The sequence below is a fragment of the Scomber japonicus genome, chromosome 9 (assembly GCF_027409825.1).
Source record: "Scomber japonicus isolate fScoJap1 chromosome 9, fScoJap1.pri, whole genome shotgun sequence".
Taxonomy (NCBI): domain Eukaryota; kingdom Metazoa; phylum Chordata; class Actinopteri; order Scombriformes; family Scombridae; genus Scomber; species Scomber japonicus.
The window spans coordinates 16,363,723-16,385,758 of NC_070586.1; the positions used below are offsets into that span (position 1 = coordinate 16,363,723).

Sequence of the window (22,036 nt, forward strand, 5' to 3'; positions counted from 1 at the left end):
ACTCCCCACAGATACACTCTAAGTCTTACCATATGTCAACAGCTGAAATCTTTAAGAAGGAAGGGAACAAGGGAAACTGTAATGCACAGGAATTGATGCGGTTTTTACAACAGGTTTGCACAGGGTAAATAAAAAAAGGTCTAGGTAATTAGTTTGAGCTAATATAGAGACAAAGAGGAACAGCAACAGACAAAAAAACAATAAAAGACAATCAACAGAAATTGAATGAAGCTGGTGTTTCAGGATGAGTTGTCATCTCTCTGTTTCTCTCTGGGGACTGAAATGCAAATGCAGCACAGCTTTAACTGTAATAATTGTTTATTACCTGTCACCTTATTTTGCTATTGTCTTACCCGGGTAAAAAAATCAGTTTTTGTACAAAACTACACAATAAATGTAAATAATATATCCCATGGAGACAAAACAGGAATTCACAGCCTGCAGGCAAGTAGATCACCTTTTCTTGGCACCAGGTACTTTTCTCTGGTTCTCTATATGTTAAAGGCTGAGAGAACAGTCATCTGCCACGTTCAAAAGAACTACTATATCGACTGAAACAGAGATGGGAAATATCAAATGATTTTGTCGGGGACCCAACATGAGTTTGTTTGTCTTATCTATACATTTGATCTGTTTGGAGGAGGAAGTTTTGTTGAATGGCTCTTTGTGATCGACCACTATAGCTTACATCCTCAGCCTGCAGGGTGGGTGGGCGGAAATGCAGCCAGATAGGTTAGGATTGAACACTCAACAACACTCAGTGGAATCATGTTCTTTTCTGTTTAAACATGAAAAATATGATCTTTAGTGTGTTTTAAATGCAGGAAGCACAGAATACACCCTGTAAACAAATCTACCTACACTCACTTTGACATCACAAAGAGTGGAGAAGTGTAACATTCAACACGCTGCCAAAATTCATAGTAGAGGAAACGGTCAGTCTGTGTTCTTAGTTTGGCCACACTTTGATTTTGAAATTCACGAGCATATTGTAATTGAAAGAAATTGGAAAGAGCAGATGGTGTAACAAAGTGTTAAATTATGCAGCAATATTGTATCGTACCTTGTTTTACTACTCCCAGTTGAGTTGTGGGGAATGATGGTGCCAGAAACCATCAGCCAGAACAATTTACTGTTTGTGTTAAATCTGCAAGGTTTACCAATCTCACTGCGACAACAACATTAGATTGATTAAATTTAAGATACCACAATTGCACTAGAGGTGGGCAACATGGATAAAACTGTCTATCACAGCCGTCAATGGTTATGTATTATAATATTGAATTTATGCAATTCAATTTAGAAATCGTTTATATGATAAGTAAGCACTTTCTTTTTGGCTAAGCCAATAAAATTAAGTTTTTCATCACAGCAATGGAAAGAATCCTGTGATTCTAATATTCCCAACATCTAACATCAGAGATGCTGGAGAGAAAGTTATTTCAGTATAAATGGTGTAACAGAGTGCCTGATAGTTGACAAATTTCTGTCATGTCACAGTATACTTGAACAATATCTCCCACCTGTATATTGCATTAGTGGTATAGGGTCCATAATAGGGCTGCAACTAATTACTGTCATTACAGATCAATCTGCAATTTAATTGGCTTATCATTATCATTATCATTTTGTCTATGAAACATCAGAGGTGAGTAAAAATGGCCACTATAATTATCTAGAACTCAAGGTGACATATTTAAAGTGCTTGTTTTATAAGACCAACAGTCCAAAAGCCAAATATACTCAATTAAGTATTATACAAGAAAAACATCACACCCTCAAAATTGAGAAGGAACTGACAAATTCTGCATTCTGGTTTGATAATTTATTATGAAACAGAAATGTGATTAATCCATCAATAGTTTCAGCTCTAGTTCATATAGTTTGGCTAACCTTCTTTCATCATTAAATTGTACTCTCCAGCAGGCATCTGATGCCGACAAAAGAAAGAAAACTTGAGTCAGAGAATGAAGCTTCTCACGGATCAGATCTTCATTTGACCACAAAGTCATCTGACTCCCAGCACATGTGAGACCCACAGATACTTGATACACAGAGCCCAGCCCAAAACTCTGACAGTAGATACCAGAGAGGAGCACATACATAACCCAGTCTATAGCATAGCGCGTCTTCACCCTGAGGCAATGTATGCTTCTGTGTGGCTGTGGATGTATGTGTGCCATTGAGAGGTTATATCTATGATATATCTTAGCTAGTGTGTACATACTTGCATGTATTTGTATCCTATGGGAGTGTGCGTGCATTCTTGGGCACATGATCTAGAATTTCCAGTTAACCATCACACGGCCATAAAAGGCTGTCTAAAGCTTGTTATCTCTCATGTGTTTGTTCATCAAACTCCACCATAAAAACCCTCAGACGTGGATAAAGTTTCATCATCTGCCAGGTAATAAAATACACTATTTGTCTTCTCATACAAATGGCTGCGATACAGGTGCGCTTCTCTATCTGTCCATTTGAGAGATAGCTATCAGTTAAAAGGGTAACCAAAGCCTCTTCACTTGTCAGGTCCCCCCTTTTCTCTGCATTCAGCTCCTCATTACATCCCACTGTGAATAATATCTCCTTTTAGCTCTGTTTACTTGAGGCATATGGCAGACCTACTGTAGTCAGCAAGCTGTTCCTATGACTAACCTCCCCTCTATGGTTTTGCTACTGCACTCTTATAACTACATCAAATGATGATGACATTTAAAATAATTTGAACCATGAGCAAAACTCATGATAACAGCTGTTTTGCCTAAAAGAAGAAGGCAGTGGTCGTTCTTTATGAAAAAGGAAATACACACAGGGCAAAAGCAGTATTAATGCTTCTATTGATTACAATCTCACCATCCGCTCGTACACCCACCTTAAATGTAACACAATGCATCCCAGGGAATGAATAACCATTGCTAATGGCTATAAAAAGCTCCTGAGAATCAGCTAACGTTCTTGCCACTAAAATCGATATCTCCCCCAACCACAATCTTTATTCAATCTCAATATAGTGGCACAAGGAATTAAGGATGAAAAGCGGGTGAGAAATTACTCAGTCAGAACAGAATGGGAGACGTTGCTCATTTTGAATTAACCTTAATTGACTGAGCTGCTGCCACTACATCCTAGTACCTGTCCAAAGTTTGCTCACTCCAGTGCTATGTTTAGACTGATTCATCCATGCCTAGGTGCTTTGGATAAAAAGAGTGCCACTTTTAGTTCAGACTGACTCCAATCATTCGTAGAGGATTCCAAATAACAATCAATTCATTAAATGTATCTCCCCTGTGTACACCCTTTCCATTTAGTTGATGCTGTACTCACAGTCTAGGCGGTATAGTAATTAGCCCAGTGTTACAAGCATGGAAATCACTGTGATGAAGGAATAACTATCTGACTGCTTCCAGGGTGGGACAGGCAATGAACACACTCAAATAGGAAGTCATGCCTTATTATGCAAGTGGTGGAAGTAAGAAATACAGCCTCCCCAGGTAATTGAGGCCATATAGGCTGCTTCTTACAGACAATCACCCTGAACAAGACTGAGATGCTGGTTTAAAGTGGAAATGAAAATAGCTGAAACCCCTGCAGTGGCATGCCCTCCAAATACAGCATACCTTATGGTGCGGAATAAAAAAACAATTCAAATATTAAAAAATGGGCAACCATTAATGGGGAACAATATCGGTAAATGAATTGCCACAATGCAATTGTGAAATTGAAAGTGTCTGAAAGTGGTACTAAAATGATCCCATAATATAAAACTGCAACACATATACTGTTTCATGATATATTCAATATGTTCTGCTAGAAGCATGTAAGAAAGCAGAATCCCAGTTATGTAATATATTGAATAGATTGTATTTCAAATCTAATTGCTCAGCTATGTCAGGTTTATCGGTTGCTTGCTTTATTGAGTTTACATGTTTATATTTGTGCGTACATGCCAGGGCATTCAGGTGTGTATAAGAAGTGCATGGGCCTGTGTGTGTGTGTGTGTGTGTGTGCGTGTGTGTGTTCATACGTGCATCATTAATAATGTACACAAATAATTCAATAGTGCGTGACCACATTCTCATTCCTCATAGTGTTGTAATGACATGAAATATCTTTGTCCAAGTAGCCTGTGCTATCTGTGACTGTTCATTTACCAAAGTCTGGGTCACCCACACTTACACAGTTTGACTAACACAAGAGCACACACACACACACACACATACACACTAAGTCCTTCACCTGTTAATGTGTGAAACAAATGACTGCAGCGGCGCCAGTGAGACCACTACAGCATGTCCCATCTTATCGACTGGCTGCATGAAAACCTGTTTGTTCTAGATAGAGTCTGCAACAATCAACCAGTCTGCCTGAGGGAATTCGGCCGACCCTGGATGACTGTTCCTCACAGGGCTGAACACAACAGACACGCAAATCCAGCGCAGCACAAGGGAGGGATGAGGATCAAAGTCAGGTACTGGGTGACAACAATAGGACTACACCACAGGATCGACTCAACACAAACTCCAAATCTTATCTAGGTCAGAGCTGCATCATCTCCAAAGACTCATCCCACTGCCTCTCTTTGTTGTCATGTGCAGTGATGTAACATACTGTAACTTTGCCGTGTAAACTCAACATGGAGACCAGGTATTAGAGCCATATGTTTGCTTTCTGAAAACACTCAGACAACAGCAATACTTCTCTGTATAATAACTAAAGTGGAAATAAAATATATTGCTCCACCACTTAGGAGGATTGTTTTTTTTAAATGATACCTCTAAATGTAAATAAACATTAAATGTAACTTTATAAACAAGTAAAAAACATCAGTTAAAACTAGTTAGTTAGTAAGTTGTAAAAGAGACATTCCTGGTTTATGAGACCCAGAACACCATGTAAATGAGTAACAGATAGGAAGTCTAGATATACTCACCTGCTGTCCTGTGTTCCTATCTAGTTACCAGGTTAGCTACCATTACTAGATCTCATGCACCCACTGTTAACTCACATTTACTCTAACACAAACACAGGAAAAGGAAAAAGAAACATAGGGAGGATGCACCGAAGAATGGATGACTAATGAATTGGCCATCTTATGTTTTTTCTTCCTACCTGTCGAGCAGCGAGAGCAGCAGCTTCAAGTTCTTTTGCAAACAAGATTCAATATACCGAATAAAAATGCATTCTATTAATCTCCTAAAAAAAAAAAGGAATAATTCTCTGCAATGATGTCTGAGCAGTTTTGACTCATCAAACACTCTTCAGAGGAGCCGGGCGCATCGCCATGCCTCCTCCCTCAGACTCCGAACCCTATTAAATAATCAAGGGTTCAATTGCTGGATAATACCACAATCAATAAACAGAGGATTTGTTGGTTATTTGGATGAAATTAAACCAATCCCACAAGAAACAAATACAGATAACTTATCAGTGAAACAGATGAGACAGTCCCAGATTAGTTGAGGATGGGAGCAGATCAAACGACTCAGCATTTCAGTATGCAGCTGCTGCGCTGCCCAATCAAAACAAACTACTCAGAGACCAAAATAGGCCTCATTGCAGAATCCTCAGTCTATACACATACCCAATTATGCAAGGGTAAATATGTATAGACAAACAAGACACTAGCTGAAATACATGCACATACTCTCACACACCTTCACAAACCCAGAGGCAATCACCTCTTGAATAATCCAGTCAGCACAGAAATCAAAACCTTAACAGGTTTAGAAAAGCAAAGAGGCTTTTTAACAAATAATAAACAAATAAAAAAGCCCCCCAGTAGACTGTGATGAATGAATCAAGCCAAGCATGCTGCGAACATTATCAGAGTGAAGGATGAATGAATACATTATCATGCAAGGCACAACTTCTCTTTTCCTGCATCACAGCTTGTCTGTCTTCCTGTCTATCAACCTGCTTGCCTGATTACCTGCCCACATACAGAACACTTTTTTGTCCTAAATAAAGAGGGATGGATGGGGGCGAGGTGAAATATTTTTTCTTTTCACAAGAATTCAATTTGAAATGGAGATGTGTTGCATTTCTTCACTCTGCGTGCCTCAAAGCTTCACTGCCTGCCTCGCTTGCTAACTGTCTGGCCTCTTTCTATTACTCTCTCTGACAGGCTGTCTTCCTCTATACCTGTCTGCTTAAATATCCCAGATACTTCACTGGCTCTGTACACTCCTCTTTGACCCATAACCCTTAACTATCTGCTTGTACTGGATATCTTCATCACTATCTGTCTAATAGCCATTTTCTCGGCCTGTCACTCTCCCAAAAGGTTCCTTCCTAACCTCTTTCTCATATACAAGTCATCTGCAATAGCAAACAAATGAAGCCACCTGGATTACGTTCTTCACTTGTTCTTACTGCAAATGCAAAAGGTTCATATTATGTGAACATGCTCTCCTGGCAAGTGAAGCATTATTAGGCTTCTTTTGGTCAATGTTTAGACAACTTTGAAGACTTAGTTATGGTTAAGAAAGACATGACATGAAGCATGAGACAATACATACCTCTAAATTAACAATGGATTACATGACCACTTGCATATGAACAAGTTCACATATAGCAATTAATTCACTAATAATTAGCACCTGACTGATACACTCGATTCAAATTCACTTTATCAACTTAAAATTTAATAAGTCAGTGTTGCATTTAGAACTTGTTTCTGCTGCCCCCAGGTGGCCAAAAAATCATTTAATGCCAGTTTAACTTGTTTAACTCACACTCACAACCTAATAACATGCAAGATATATTACATGAACTCTGGTCTCTGGTGTAAAAAAAATCCTGTGTTTTGTGTGTCCAGCTATTCACATAGACTCCTGCAGGCAGTGTTTTCTCCAAAGTATATTTTGGCAAATCAAATTAGAGATATATAAAAGTATCCTGTAGGAGATGGGATTACCTGTCTACCTACCTGCTAGTCTGCTTTTCTCCCAGTGTCAACTCAGGCTGCTGTCACACCATACGTTTAATCAGTCCAGCAGCCCGGGCTGCTGAGCAGTCTCCCTGTGCTGACTGAATTGTGTGCATGTATGTGTGTGTGTGTGTGCGTGTGTGTGTGTGTGTGTATGTGTGTGTGTGTGATGTGAGTGGGCCTTTGTGAGGCCTCCACTCAGCAGAGTGATGATAAGTACTCCCAGCCCAGCGCTCCGCATGAGCTGATGGACAGACAGGCCAAGAACACTGGGGGCCTTGTGGTTGGGCATATGTGTGTGTGTGTGTGTGTACTGTGGTGGAAGAGAGGGAGGGGGGAGATGGTGTGCCGAGGTGGCTGGGGACAGGAGTGTGTGGTATCTGTGTGTGTGTGTGTGTGTGTGTGTGTGTTTCTTTTTGTCAGCAGCTCCACGCCACCAGACCATACCACATGGCTGCAATTTGTTCATTAACTATGTAATAAATGTACACACACACACAGAGGTAATATTGTTCCGAGTTCTGCCTGATTGGATTCTGAAATAGAGGACCCCCGGGGGAATCACTTGTAGTCTGCCAGCCACTGTGACTAGGAGAGGACTGATTTCTTAACAAGGTTTGAAGGGAACTCTGAAGAACACATGCAATTTAGTATTTTTATATTTGCTTTAAGGGTCACTGTGAATATAAACCAAGATAATGTTAGTTGTATAAGGTTCCAGATATTAGCAAGAAATACCCAGAGCTTGAATGTATCTAAATTGTTTTGATCCTTCATGTGACTAAATGTAAAAGCATTTCCTTATCATGTCTTGTGTTTGTATGTCATAAAAACTGCAGGTCATTGTTAAGATTTACCAGTCACCTGGAAATAATTTATATTCACCCAGGGCCAATTACAAGTAATCTGTCAGGATGTCAGATGAGCTAGGGATGGTTGTTACAAATTACCTGCTGTCTAGGATATCAGTCATTGCTTGTTTGATCTGAGTAGGTCTTTCCAGTTTTAGACCCAACTCGTATGTTTGCATCACAGGATAAAAATCAATATTATATTATGTGAAACTATATCCATGCTGACAGATAATTTGGAATTCTGGAAATCCAGAAGCATGGATAATATACTAAATCTGTCTAGCCTCGTTTGGCCCACGTGTGGAAACCAACAGTGGCTTTGGAAGAAGAAGCAGCTTGTTCCACATTCAACGAGGCTTATAGCCTCTGGGAGAGTATGACTGCTGCTCTGCCATGAGCATACAGATCACCTTACACACTGGCTTTCTTCTGCTTTGATGGCTGATGCACACACACACACAGACACACACACACACACACACACACACAGACACAGACACACACACACACACACACACACACACACACACACACACACACACACACACACACAGCTTTCAAAAGATACTCAGGAGCATTAAAACGCCAGATTTGCACTCAGACACACATATACACATACACCTTTACCCCTACCCCACCTGGATGAATTCACCTGCTGCACCTGAGAATGTGACCGCTATGATGTCACCTGCCATTCCATCACTTCAAAGGCACAAAAGTACCTTGGTGCCATCATCACAAAGAGCAAACGCACCCTCTCACTTCTTACTTTGTCCTTCTGTCCCCTGACTGTAATTCCCCGGTAGAAAGTCCATACATGGTGAAGGGAGAATTACACAGTGTACTCTACAATCAGGTATTCTTGGGTTTCTGCCCATTGGCACTGTGAACCACTGCAACAATGACAAGCTTTCTTTATTCCCTCTTCCCTCTTAGTGACTTGAAAGAAATTGCCCTGGTCCACAAAAATGCGTGCACTTACATGTGTATTTGTGTGCGTGTACAAGTGAGTTTATGTGTAATTGTCTTCACACATTTGAGTGAAAGGTGGTTGTGTGTACTGAGAATCTCATGATTACAGTGCTGCCGGTTGTTTTTCTCTGAAAGCTCCCATCGGAAATGCTCACAAGCAGGGTATGATGTGATCAGACAAGGCGATAATACAACCACCACGTTAGTGCATGGTTAGCCATTAAAAGACCCAAATGAGATTATGAGGTCATATGGGAGGTACTTTACAAAGCCTGCAGCCAAAACAAGAGCAGCTTTCCTGAAAGTAACAGTACATGTTAAGTACTCCTTCTGCACAGAGGAGGGAAAATCTAAATGCAAATGACAAGAAAAGGAAGAACAAGAGACTAAGAGAGATAAATACAGAGAGATGAAGGATGATTTCTATAGTAATCCATCACTGAATAACACATGAATTCAGCATGATTTACCATCAAAACATGCAACTGAGCATGAAACAGGAGGCCCTGGCCCATCTTCCATCTCAGCTCACTGGAAGCGTTTTCCATTGTAAAGCAAGGTGAAATAACAGACGCTCAATGTACTGTAACACACTGGTGATGCACCAGTCCCATGAGCACACTATTCACAAGATGATGCCTACTGTGAAAATATTCCTCTGCTCTCTTTAGGAAGGAAAATGCAGAGAGACAGACAGAGTATATATACATGTGTGTGTGAGAGAGAGATTGAAAAGATGCACGCACAGAAGGAGATAGAGGGTTCACTGCTGAGATAAAAATGGAATCCATTTTGGTTCTTGAAGCACACTCATCCACGGTGTGAGGACTTGCTCGGCGTGTTAGCCTGCTATTGCTCTTTCAATCACTTCCCCTCTTTCCTACTCTGCTCCATTTCAATTGTTCCGCCTTCCCTTCACTCCAGTGTTTATACAAATTCTTCCTTTCCTCTATAGTCACACCTCTTCCCCTTTAATTTTTTTCCCTTTCCTCCTCTCTCCTCCTCTTCCCCTCACTTCTCCTCTCTCTAGGCAGCCAGGCACCCCAACACTGTCTCAGGTCCTGAAACTATGGCAACGGAATGAGAGAGCAAGCGCTCTCTATGATTAATAGATGAGAGATGCAGTGCCAATCGCTGGGGCCTGGGGAGGAGGGACAGATGCACTCGAACAACGCCACACAAACATGCAGAGAGAGTACACACAGTGAGTACACACTTAAACCCCCCCTCGACCATTAGCCACCCTCAGTGCTTTGTGGTAGTATACACACAGAAAATGTGAAAGGGTCTGATATACACACCACACACGCAGAAAGATACATAGACACAGTAAAACGTTAAAGGCCGATCCCCCAGAGTTAGAAGCAAACGAAGAGGTGGCAGAGTTTTCCTGATGGTTAACATCTACATGACAGGTACCTTCTTTTTGGCTGCCAACAAGCAAACTGACCACAGTAACAACCACAGAGCAAGACGGACCTAATGAGTCTTAACAGACTGCTGTCTCCATGACTCACAGCTGACTGCGCTCACCTGTAAAAGCACAGTGGCAGGACTGGAACTAGGACATCATATTCTTGCACTATGTATCACGGTTTACAACATGTGATCTGTAGTACAAGACATGGCTCTTTTCAAGGCCGGCCATTCATCCCTCTCCCCGACAATCACACAAAGCCCTGATGCTTTTGGATTATCCCTGCAAATGCATTTCCTTTCCATTCCATTTAAGTAATGACGGACAACCAAACTCAGCTGTGACAAAGGTATTACAGAATGTTAATGCAACATGTATTAAGTATTTAAAATACAAAATTTTCATGAAGAGAAACCTGATGTTTTAAGCCGATTGCAAATGTGGATGCATTTTCATTTGGCAACTGTATGGCAAAGTTTGGTTCATCAACAGTCTTCTCCTAGATGGCCTGGCTATCACTTTCTAATTCACTTAATTTCTAACAACAAAGCCTTGCCAAGGACCAACAGCCAAAACACCAACAGACACTCAGCCAATTCTGCCACTGGCAAGCGGCTCCCAGCCCAAAATAAGCCTTTTGCTTGGTCCTTCATGCCTCTGGCTTTCTTGGCATACACAACATGCTCAATCAATTATGCTAATGTAACGAGTATGAAGAGTGGTTAATACATGGACGGTTAATTTAATGGATGCACTGTAGAGTCATTTATAGGCAGCCGGAAGGGTTAAGGCTAAGTAGGAGAAAGCAGCCAGTTAGAACAACATAATGAAACTTGGAAAATAGAAAGTTATGCATGCATATGTGTGTGAATGCATGCGTGTGTAAGTGAAAGACATGGAACAACATGCTGAAGCAAGTGATTAGCAAGTGATTACATTTTCAATGAGCCATGCTACATGTGAATAGAGCACACTGGACCATCCTGCATGGTGAGGTACATTAGGGTCCCTATAGTATACTGGATATCATTTATCATGTCCTATAAAGAGCAGGCGATGCGTTCAATTTAACAAGGAAAGATGGGGTGTGATGAGTAAATAAAGTGCTGGCTCTCCACAAGATCAAATATATAAACAGGGATGATACCTGGAAATTTAGACACATACTCCATTTCATCCTATCCTGTATAATATCATTCTGTATGTTTTCTTAGATAAAATAATGAGTTTGACCTCTGAGGGTCAGGGAAATCATAACCAAAAAAATGAGAGATGGAGCAGCAGAAGGTTAAATAGAAAAATGTTTATACAGAGGGGAGGGGGTGGTTGTATAATTTGTTACAGCAGGTTAGAATACCTTCCTTTTTTTCATACCTCTTGAGTCACAACAGACACCCACTCAATCTGTATCTACCGAAAAGAAACTGAAGTGCAACTAAAATCAGCAAATGTGCCATGTAACACCTGTGATGGACAGTTCCATTAAAATAAACAAGCTTCTCTGATTATGCTGACCTGTATTTCTATGGCAAAATGTGCTAAAACACATACGCAATCTGATGATTATCCTCTTTTTTTCTAGTCTCCTATTATAGCGGGTTTGTCATTCAGCGTTAAGGCGGCAAAATTGAAGCGGCGGCAATTTAAAAAGATGTGGAATCTGGAAAATGGGTTAAGCATCAATAAATCACATCCAGATGAGTGAGAGGGGTTTGATGCTTTCTCGCACTCTAATTCTTTCAAAAAAAAACCCACCAGCCCACACACCGAGTACGATCATCAATAAAACATAGCTTTTATAAATAATGCATAAATACACACACTATTGAATGCTTGGTATTGACACTAACTGAATGAAGACCAATGGTTAACAGCAGCTGACCAGCCTTGTTTATAAAAGAAGGCCAATTCATTTGAGCTGGAGCAAAGCCATTTATCAATTATTCAGACCTACTGTATTCAGGCAGCATCTGCATCTGTCCTCAACTGGTAAAGGTAAATAACAAACTCTCTTCCCTATCTTTTTCTGTCTCTCTCTTACTCTCTGTCACACACACATGCACACACATACAGTGTGACAAATTCACATCAGTCACACACAATGCCATCCCCATTGCTATTGTTAGGGGATCGGAGGATCAAACGCTCCACGGAGCATTGCTCCAAATACAAGCAACAACTCTGGTCGCCCTGCTCTATTCTGCCGCTCCGGGAAGAGAACAGGCAGGCTGCTGTCACAAAGGTAATCATGCTGTAATTCATGTCTCAGCAACACAACATGTCAATGTATAAAGTGTTAATAGCAGGATTAACACTCTGGTTTTGTGGTGTTGTAGCCTTTATAAAACAGTGTGGTGGGATTTAACAGCCCGTACAACATCTCAAAAAATGCCTCCAGGGCATTTGAATGCCTTGAGGCAAGTGTTGTAGGAGGTGTGGTGGTAAAATGTTAAAGCTATTTCACATTCAAGATCTGTATTACATGTATGCTGTGTGCAAAAAACATAGGGTCACAGATGAAAAAAACATACAATAGGCACAAGTACAGAATATTTCCAGTGATTTAAGGAAAAAAAACGATGAAACACAACACCCTTTCATCTCAGAGTTGGCATGAAATCCTTTTTTTTTTTTGTAAAGGCTGATATTATGTTTGCAAAACACCATGTGCTGCTGCTGAAAATCAGCTGACAAGAGGCACATTTTGCTATGGCCTTTCAATACTCCTTGGATTCACCCATTTGTATCATCACCCTTGCATGCTTCATAATCTATAACCCACATTTAGAGTTGTCAAATCCTTTTTTTCAGCTTCTACCAGTGCATATGGGGGGTGGGTCTCTCATACTGGGAGAGGAGAGGAGAGGAGAGGAGAGGAGAGGAGTGGAGAGGAGTGGAGAGGAAAACCATTGGGAGTGACTGGGTGTTGGCAGTAAGGCTGCTGGATGTGGTTTGTGAGGCCTCTATCTCCTCTCCCAGCTTGTTAAAGAAACAATGTGCAGCAGCACTTCATTTAATGGCAAATCCACTCCTGAGACCGGTGTAATTTTGTCTACTAGTCAGAGTAACACATATTTGATTGATCTTTTGGGCCAGAGCAATAGTGACCATTCAGACCTTAGCAAGTATATGTGTGTGAAACGGAGAAACAGAGAGAAACTCACAGCCAGCAGAGTAATTCACCTACAGTATGAACAATAAAAAGAACAGTATCTCCACGTAAAATGTCCATTTAATCCACATCAATTCTATTTAGATTAGGCCTTAATAGATAGAATTTAATAGAAAGAAATGTTATGAACACAGCCTGCCTGCCTAAGTTGTCTACATATAAATTACTGCTCTAATTCTGTATTTTCAACAGAATTTTCAAATGAATAAAAATTGCTAATGAAAACCCCATCATGCTCTGTAATAATGGAGCAAGCACTACAGTATTGGTGCGTTTTTATAAGAAATCATGCATGAATATGTTATTAGGCGCATAAAATGAGTGCAGTTTCTCAATTTTATTGTAGATCTACAGCTGGTAGTTTAGTGGCTGTAGTTCCAATCATCTATTGAGAGTGACTGAGGTTTTTTTTTTTTTTTTTTAAACATCGCTGGACGGCGGACCCCTTGGACAACAGTAGGTCTGAGTCCTGTAAGTTCCCACACACAGCACATTTTCATATAGTCTATGCTATCTGGTATGATAGTCTACTGATAATGTTTGGCTTGAATTTGTGCAATTTATCCGATATGCAATAGGCCTAGGTCCTCTGAGACTGACACTTATTTATTCCATATGGGTAGTAAACAGCCTAAGAGGGATTACGCACGGAATTGTAGTCTCTTTATATCGGCAAATATTATTCTCGTGGGGAAAGCATCGTGCTTATCATTTGAATTCAAAACGGGTACTTTGTGATTTGCAATAACTTTCTAATTGCTTTATAAATACGCGTAATCACCCGAAGTTGATAAAGTAACCCTGTGAGGCTTGTGCACTTGTCGCCCGGCAGCCTGCTCTTGTACAGAAAACAAGCCTCCGGGGCTGGAGACAGACTGGTGGTGGCTAAAGGCGCACTTAAAGTTTGACATAAACAAATACATCTTACCTTCAGCTCATGAATGGATATGCCTCGGAGTTGTTATACGGCTGTGTCTATTAGTAATCCATGAGATATGGTTCTCAAAGCAGTTCAGACGGCGCCCGTTTCAAAACAACAATACGAGCGCTACTTTTCTCTTGCGCTTCTTTTTGTTACATGCCGCGCTCGAAATCACACCTCTTCAAATCGGAATATCCATCGGAAATCCACACTAGAGACAGAAAAAACGACGATTCTGCTTTTAAACTCCCCTCAGGTAAACTGAACGGACGGAAGCAACCGGGTGTCCCAGAACTAGTAGCAACGGAGCTGAATGCAGTCCCTTCCACAAAAGCCGACGGTCATCCTATTTGGAGATGAAGCTTCTTACCAGACTGGAGCGCAGCGCAGCGAGCCCAGCTGTCACCCACCCGCTACACACACACACTCTCTCTCACACATACATAGGGAGGAGCTACGTCTCCAGAACGGGAGCTATTGTGTCAATGGGTGCCAGTTATGGACAACTGTAATTCTATTTTTACGCAGCGGCATTTCATAAGAATGCGCGTTGGAGAAGGAGAAAGCCTGTGGACTATTAATAGTTTCTACACTGAAAAAAAAAAGAAAATAAATGTTAAGATGTGGGGCTGGAAATTCAGTTTAACTGGCATTATGGAGCCATGCAGGTTGGTCGGCTGGCTCTCTGTCATGCAAACTGTCACTGGTAATTTTGAAGACACAATAAAGATGCGGGTCCTCCTTTATGCCACCCGCAGCAACACTTGTCCGTTGTTTTTTGTCTCTCTACAGAGGCAAAACGGAATGTGATCAGGTTCAAAGCCTCTCTTGTCTGTTGTCTCCAATCCCAGGACCGCCCTTCCCTCCCTGGTGGTCTCTCCTGGTCCCCAGTCTGGCATGCCTGCACACACAAAAACAAATTCTTTGGGGTTTTTGCAAATTGGCCCTTATACATTTGGCCTTGATCTCATCAGAGGGGCCATCAGGTTAAGTCTGAAAAGTACAGCAAAGTTAAAAAAGTTGTTGCTTAAATCCATGGTACATTTAGGCTACAATCTGATGTCAGTGCATGTTCCACATGCCCTAAACCAACCCAAAATCAACAACAATTTGTCAGATGGAAAATTGCAGGCCTGCCACAAAACACAAACATAACACAAGTACTTGCACATGCTCTCAGATACACAGCCACACACATGCAGACATTACACCACAGTGCAAACACCTGTGTAGACATCTATCATATATAGTTTTACAATATGTGAGCTCAAGAGGGACAAAGCTCAGTGTGTGAGGATCAAGGCTTATCATTATATAATAACAGGCCACCTGTGAAAGCAGTCGTGTGTGTGTGTGTGTGTGTGTGTGTGTGTGTGTGTGTAATTGTGCTCTTAAGTAGCAGCCTGTCAGGCACCATTGCTGTCTTGATACTGTAAAAGCTTAGTACAGTGCTACCTACGCAGGCCCAATGCCAAACACTACTCTGTTGTTCTTTATGTTCATGCCGGCCAATCCTCTTCTCATCTGTTATCATTTAATTTGCTTTGAAAACAAAACTCACTTACCATCATGCAATTGAACTGTCACGCAGGGCTGTGCACATGGTGGAAAAAGCATAGTCAGTCTGTTCTTCTTTTATCACTCACTGAAGTGGATCTGGATTCTGTTTGTGTGGTGTGTTCAAAAATATCTTATAGTGAACAGAGTGGAGTTCAAATGCGGTTGAGGCGTATGCAAATGCAGGTACTCATTTGGCAATTAATGGCCTTAAGTGCATTCATATATCACATCTTACAATTGAATGCATGGCAGGCTTGTTCGAGTTCAGTAAAATGCTAGAGGGGGTGCAAGTTTATACTGTACTGATGATACAGGTGAGTCATTACTATATATAAGACCAGTTAAGGAAAGCATTTTGTGATAACATCAATAGTCATGCAAATGCTCCAGCCTCTAACCAAAACAAACCAAACACAACTCTTCTGTATTTCACACAGTCTCTCCATCTTTATATTCTTTAATCTGTCTCTTTATCTCTCTCGCTCTCTCTAACTCTCTCACAAACACTTTGAAGTGGAAGTGTTGCAGGTTGCAAGTGTGGGAGGTGGGCAGGATATTATTCAAGCTCAATAATGTCAAGATTCACACCAGTTAGTTTGAACTCTGGAAATATGCTCTTGTCAGAGCTTATCTCACTTATCTTGCTAAAGTTGTCCCAGACGCATTAGGACTCTGTGTGTGGAGAAGAAGTAGTTGAAATGGAGCAACCATCACATCCCGGACTGGGACAGACAGCAGGCATGCACCAGCTATTCTTCAGGGACTCAGCTCAGGCTTTTTTATTCTCCAGACTAGACTATAGCAGCCAGCACTCTCCAACCCCTGCTACTTGATCTAAAACATTACCTTTCCACTGTCACAGTCATCCCCTGCTCATTTAACTGACTTCATGCCTTAAAAGATACTAAAGGAACTGCGCCCGCCTTCCTCTAGACAGTTTTGTAGCAATAAAATCTTTATGACAACATGCACCAATTTCCTGTGCCTGTAACATTTCACCCCGTGTCTCCTCTTTTCCTCTGTCAATGATAAATTGTCACAGCAGTGGTGGGAAAAGTACTTTACTTAAGTGAAAGTACCAACACATTGATGTGAAAATACTAAATTAGAAGAGAAAATACTGCATTCAAAATCATTTTTAAGTAGAAAGAAATATTATCAACAAAACAGAAGTACTGACACTGCACAAAAATAGCCTCTGTGACAGATACATTATTTTCTATTAGATTGTTAGATTGTTAATACTGAAATGTAAGCCACACTTTAGTTCTGCTGGTTGAGATGGAGCCTTTTTTTAGTACTTTATAGACACCTCAGTTGTTTAGCCATGTGGTTCCCAACCTAAAGGTCACCACCGCAAAAAAGTGTCACATGATAAAGGAAAAAATAATATAGATATATAATATATAAAGACAGAAAGGGTTCTGTTTCATAAAATTTGGATTCTTATTACTTTACATTGATTTTTTTTTTTTTTTTTTTTTGTGGAATATTGGATGATAATAAATAAATAGATACATACATACATAAATTGGGATAATAATCATGATAATCATCACCATCATCATTATTATGATGATGATGATGATGATGATGATGATGATGATGATTATTATCATTATTATTATTATTATTATTACTGTTACTTTATTTGTATGACATCTTTCATACTGAAATGCCACTCAAAGTGCTTTATGACAAAATAAATTATATTCACAAAGTGCTTCACAGGAAAAAAGATAATAATAACAAACATAAGATAAAATAATGTGAAAATAGAATATATAGAATGCGTACTTCCGTGGTGGGTGGGAATTTGAGACTTGATACAGGAAAACTCAGAAAGCATTTTGTCATATGTACACAGTCTATAATTCAGTGTCTATAGGTCTTTGAAGCCGTAAGCAAACAGAACTTCTTTTTTCCCCAACAGAGACAGACTCAAAACCGGTCTTGATTAACTGAAATAAACCTCTCTCAGCATTATCCAGAACGTCTTCCCACGGGTCTAACTTCACTGTGGGTCTTATCTATGTTGGACGCAACCTGAAGCTGCCTTGAAAAAAAAGTCCTTTTACTTATTTGGCCCTTATTTGTTTTGTTATTTAAATGGCAATTCAAATCTGGGAAGTTTAGAGGGGAAATGTCTCCTTGATGAAACTTCTAATAACCCATAAACATCTGAAAAGTGACAAGGGACCCCAAATTCAAAGTGCTTTTTTTAAGGGGTTAAATGATTTGGGAAGCACTGGTTTAATATTTCCCATTGTATTACAATGTATTATAAGTTCACCATCTGTTTTTATATTATATTTAATATCTGCTTATACCTCAAAAGATGTAATTCAAACACATACACACTTGTTGTCACCTTCACCAAAGCTTAATAGGTTCAGAAAATGTGTGTTAAGAATGGAAAAAACCCACAGACTGCCCGTAGTGTGTCTGTGGGAGTTTTGTTGTGCCTTTATATGACAATGTGATGTATGTAGTAGGATGTCTGCAGCCTGCTGGGCTGGCTGTTTTACTGCTGGACTATGGGAGAAGCATCATTTCAATCAGGAGAGACAAGTGAATGAGGCAGAAAGAATTGTTTATTATACACATAATATCGACGATTAAGTTTTGTCAAAAGTCTTTGGTGCTTAGTCTCTGCAGAGAGATTTTGAAATGAGGGACATCAGTCCTGAGCAGCAGAAAGATAAAGTCCCCCCATGGAGTCCAGACACTGGTGGTGGCTGATGACTTCTGCTGAGACTGATAAGGCTGATGAGGTTGATGAAGAATCTACAGAGGCTTGGCAATGATGGGGAGGTGATGGAGCAGTGTGAAAGCACCAAGGCAGAGAGAAAGGAAATATATTTAAAAAGACAGCCGCAAGATGATAGGCTGACAATGAAGGTGTGTCACCATGCTATTGGATAGATGTGACCAGCTGATGTGAGCAGCTGATGTCTCAATTGACCCCTGTGCAGTGACAGCCTTGAAATTATGGCATGAGCATGTGTGAGGGATCGGAATGACAGATGGTTTGAGAAATAAAACTGCAGACCTGAGCATGTAAAAGTTCGTCTTCCTGACTAAACTTTTGCTAAAGCTCCATTTGTTAAAACTGCCACTGCTGCTGCTGCCAGAGTCCTAATGGCTGCCATTCACCTGTGGATCATACAGACAGCTGAAAGGAACAGAGACCATTTACAGCAGTAACTGCCGTTGTGATGTTGCAGGCCAATCACTGAATCCGTCTAGTAGCTCTCCTCTTAGTACTTAAATGGGTTCTGCAGCATGCTTATTTTCCCCAATGGGTGTAAAGTGGAAAGGCATAAACATATAGTTATGTCTAGAATTTGTGGCCACCATACTGCTGATTGCTAAACCTTTCCATATGTGACTTCTGGAGATCGACAGCTGCATCTGCATTCCTAGCATAGGCTGTATTCTGCTGTTTCTGTTATCTCATAATTGATTCATTCATTCATTCATTTGTAGATCATACTGAAAACAGACAGGAAAATGGGGATTATAGGGATCTAGTCAAACACTTTGATGAATTTGCGCAAGTTAACAGTTAACAAACTCTGTCTGCTAAGTTTTAATATGTTGCAAAGTACGCTACAAAATAATGTTATAGACATCAATAATATTTCAGTAAAAGTACTGATACTGGAGTGCCTTGGTAGCTGAGTGGTTACTGCACATGTCACATAATGGCAGGGTCTCTGGTTTGATTCCCCACTCTGTCTGTCTCTATGCCATGTACTATCAAATAAAGGCAAAAATAAATAAATAATATGGTGATATTGATTGAGGTCAATATATGGACAGATGTGTCAACCATGGGGATTTATAAAGCACTTATTGTTAATACTTTAAATGTTTTAATACTTGAAATGTACTTTAATGTCCAGAGAAGCACAAAATTATAGTTTTTTTTTCAGAATTAAAAGATGACTTGGCATTAAGTGTTAAGGCATCCCCCTACCATAGATGTTTGTGAGAAATCGTTATGTAAAGATTTTGGATGTATCCATATGCTTTCCCCTATTAAGTATCGTTGAGTAGGTAATATGCAAACCTCCACTAAATGTTTGCCAACAGATAGAATCATCAGCTGGAGATCTGCAGGAGAAACATTTGTTTTTAAAATGTGAAGCCCAGGAAAATATGGGTCAATTATTTTCCAAACAAGCATAGGAAATTTATGGGTTCACTACTGTGTTTCATAGTAAGATATTTTATATTATATATACAGTATATATTCTTCAGAGGCCTACACAAGTGTCTCATGTGTACATTATGCACTCAGACTTGAAAGCAAATGATTTCAGTTTTCACTCCTAAGCCCTTGAACATGTTCTAGCTGTGGTTCATCAAAGAATGAACCTGAAAACTGAACTAATATATAACTGAACCCTGAAAGCTATTCAGTTTGAGTTTATAGGTGTTTAAATAGCAAGAATTGCAGCATTTTTATTTTATTTTTTAAATTCCTGCTATTCATTTTAGCAGAATGTGTTCCTTTTTAAAAGTACATTTATGGACCTCAATTTGGAAAGAACTATAACATTCACCAAAGATTTCAAAATTTCATCAGCTATATTATAAGATAACTACTGTCATGATGTCAGATTATAGATATAGCAGATATACATGTAAATTAGCTTGTTGACACCATCCATAGTCTATATGGTCCCATACTTGTGTTCCAAGTCCTTGACTAAAATATGTAACTACACAAAACTAACAATTTGTTGGCATATATTTTTGTTCTCCTGTGTATACGCTATCTGAATGAATGCATTTGTGCCTGCAAGCATGCTTGTGTGTTTATGTTTACTGTACACTGATGTGTCATCTCCTCCAAGTGAGTTAACTGTCAAACACCTCAAAATCAAGAGCAATATTCGTCTGATCCTGGATGATAGACTGCCAGTTTCAGCATAAAGACAGGAATATATTTTTAAAAAATAGAGTAAACTGAGATAGTGTTGCCCCTGAGCAGCTGAATAATGATCATTAGATGCCTGACAGTCATCTCAGTGAAATGTCACTCACACACACATTTACATGCATTTACAGTATGTGTGTGTATGCACACACCTCAACACAAACACACACACACACCACTTGCAATTGTTAGTGGAGCTTGAAATGTATAATAAGACACACTGTAGAAAGTCAAAGTCAGATGCCCCAGTTAGTAAAGATTCTACGCCCACACACACAGAAACATATAGTACTCATACACACGCACAAAGTTTAGAAGGGTTTTGTATTATGATAATTAAGTATTAAAGGAAATAAAATCCCTTCAGTGTCTAAGAGCATTTGCTTTTTTTTTTAACACCATCCAACTGGCAAGCAAGACTTTCACAACATTTTAATTGGTCTCAAAGAACATTCTAGTCAACTGAATCTTTTTTTTTTCTTCCATCAGCACTACCATTCAAGTGGTGCTGCTGTTACCAAAAGGTCTTGGGTAACTGATTTGTATTCAGAGAAGATAGACTGCTACATCAGCTACTTAACACAATTTTCACCTCTAAATATTGACATGTATCTGCAACAAGTAGAAAACCCTCAGCGAGTGTGGGTGTGTGGGTGTTCATTTCACAAATGTAATGATGTTGTGTTATCATATATCATTGTTCAACTTGCTGGTGTTTATGGTGTTATACTAAGGCACATTGGCTAGTACTAACCGTTTTTATTTGACTATGTAGGCATTGCTAAATGAACAGAGGAGCTGTATCTGTGAACCATGTTCTTAGCTACTATCAGTAAATATGCTGTCATATGAAAATGGGATGATATAATGCAGGGATATAATGTATTCAACCATACTCCCTGCAAAAATTGTATTCACATCCTGTCTTCAACAAGTAGTAGGCCAAAAATGTGCCAAAAACATAAAAGCCTTATTAGAGATGAGGTTGGCTGGAGTGCAAACCAGACACATCTACGTCAGCATATATACACTCTGTGTGTGTGACCTGTAATGGTAAAATGATGTAAAGCACGGCTGAGTAAGGTACAGTAAGCAAAGTACTGTAAGACAGACCATGCCCCCCCCCCCACACACACATAGAAACACACACACGAGCCTACTGGGCCTCGCCTCAGCCAGCTTCAGTTTCCTCTGTGCATCCATGTTTGCATGAAAGCCATGAATAAGTCAGCATTTCTGCATGATAGGTCTGTAACTAGGAGT

General features: G+C 39.9%; 1 protein-coding gene across 1 annotated transcript in view; it reads right to left on the reverse strand.

Annotated features, from left to right (window-relative positions):
* sema6a (sema domain, transmembrane domain (TM), and cytoplasmic domain, (semaphorin) 6A) overlaps positions 1-14,664 on the reverse strand; it is a 99,162-nt gene extending 84,498 nt beyond the window's left edge. The window contains exon 1 of the mRNA XM_053325304.1: positions 14,272-14,664. The gene's annotated coding sequence lies outside the window, so the exon portion shown is untranslated. The remainder of the gene's footprint in view (positions 1-14,271) is intronic.
* Between the last annotated feature and the right edge of the window lie 7,372 nt (positions 14,665-22,036).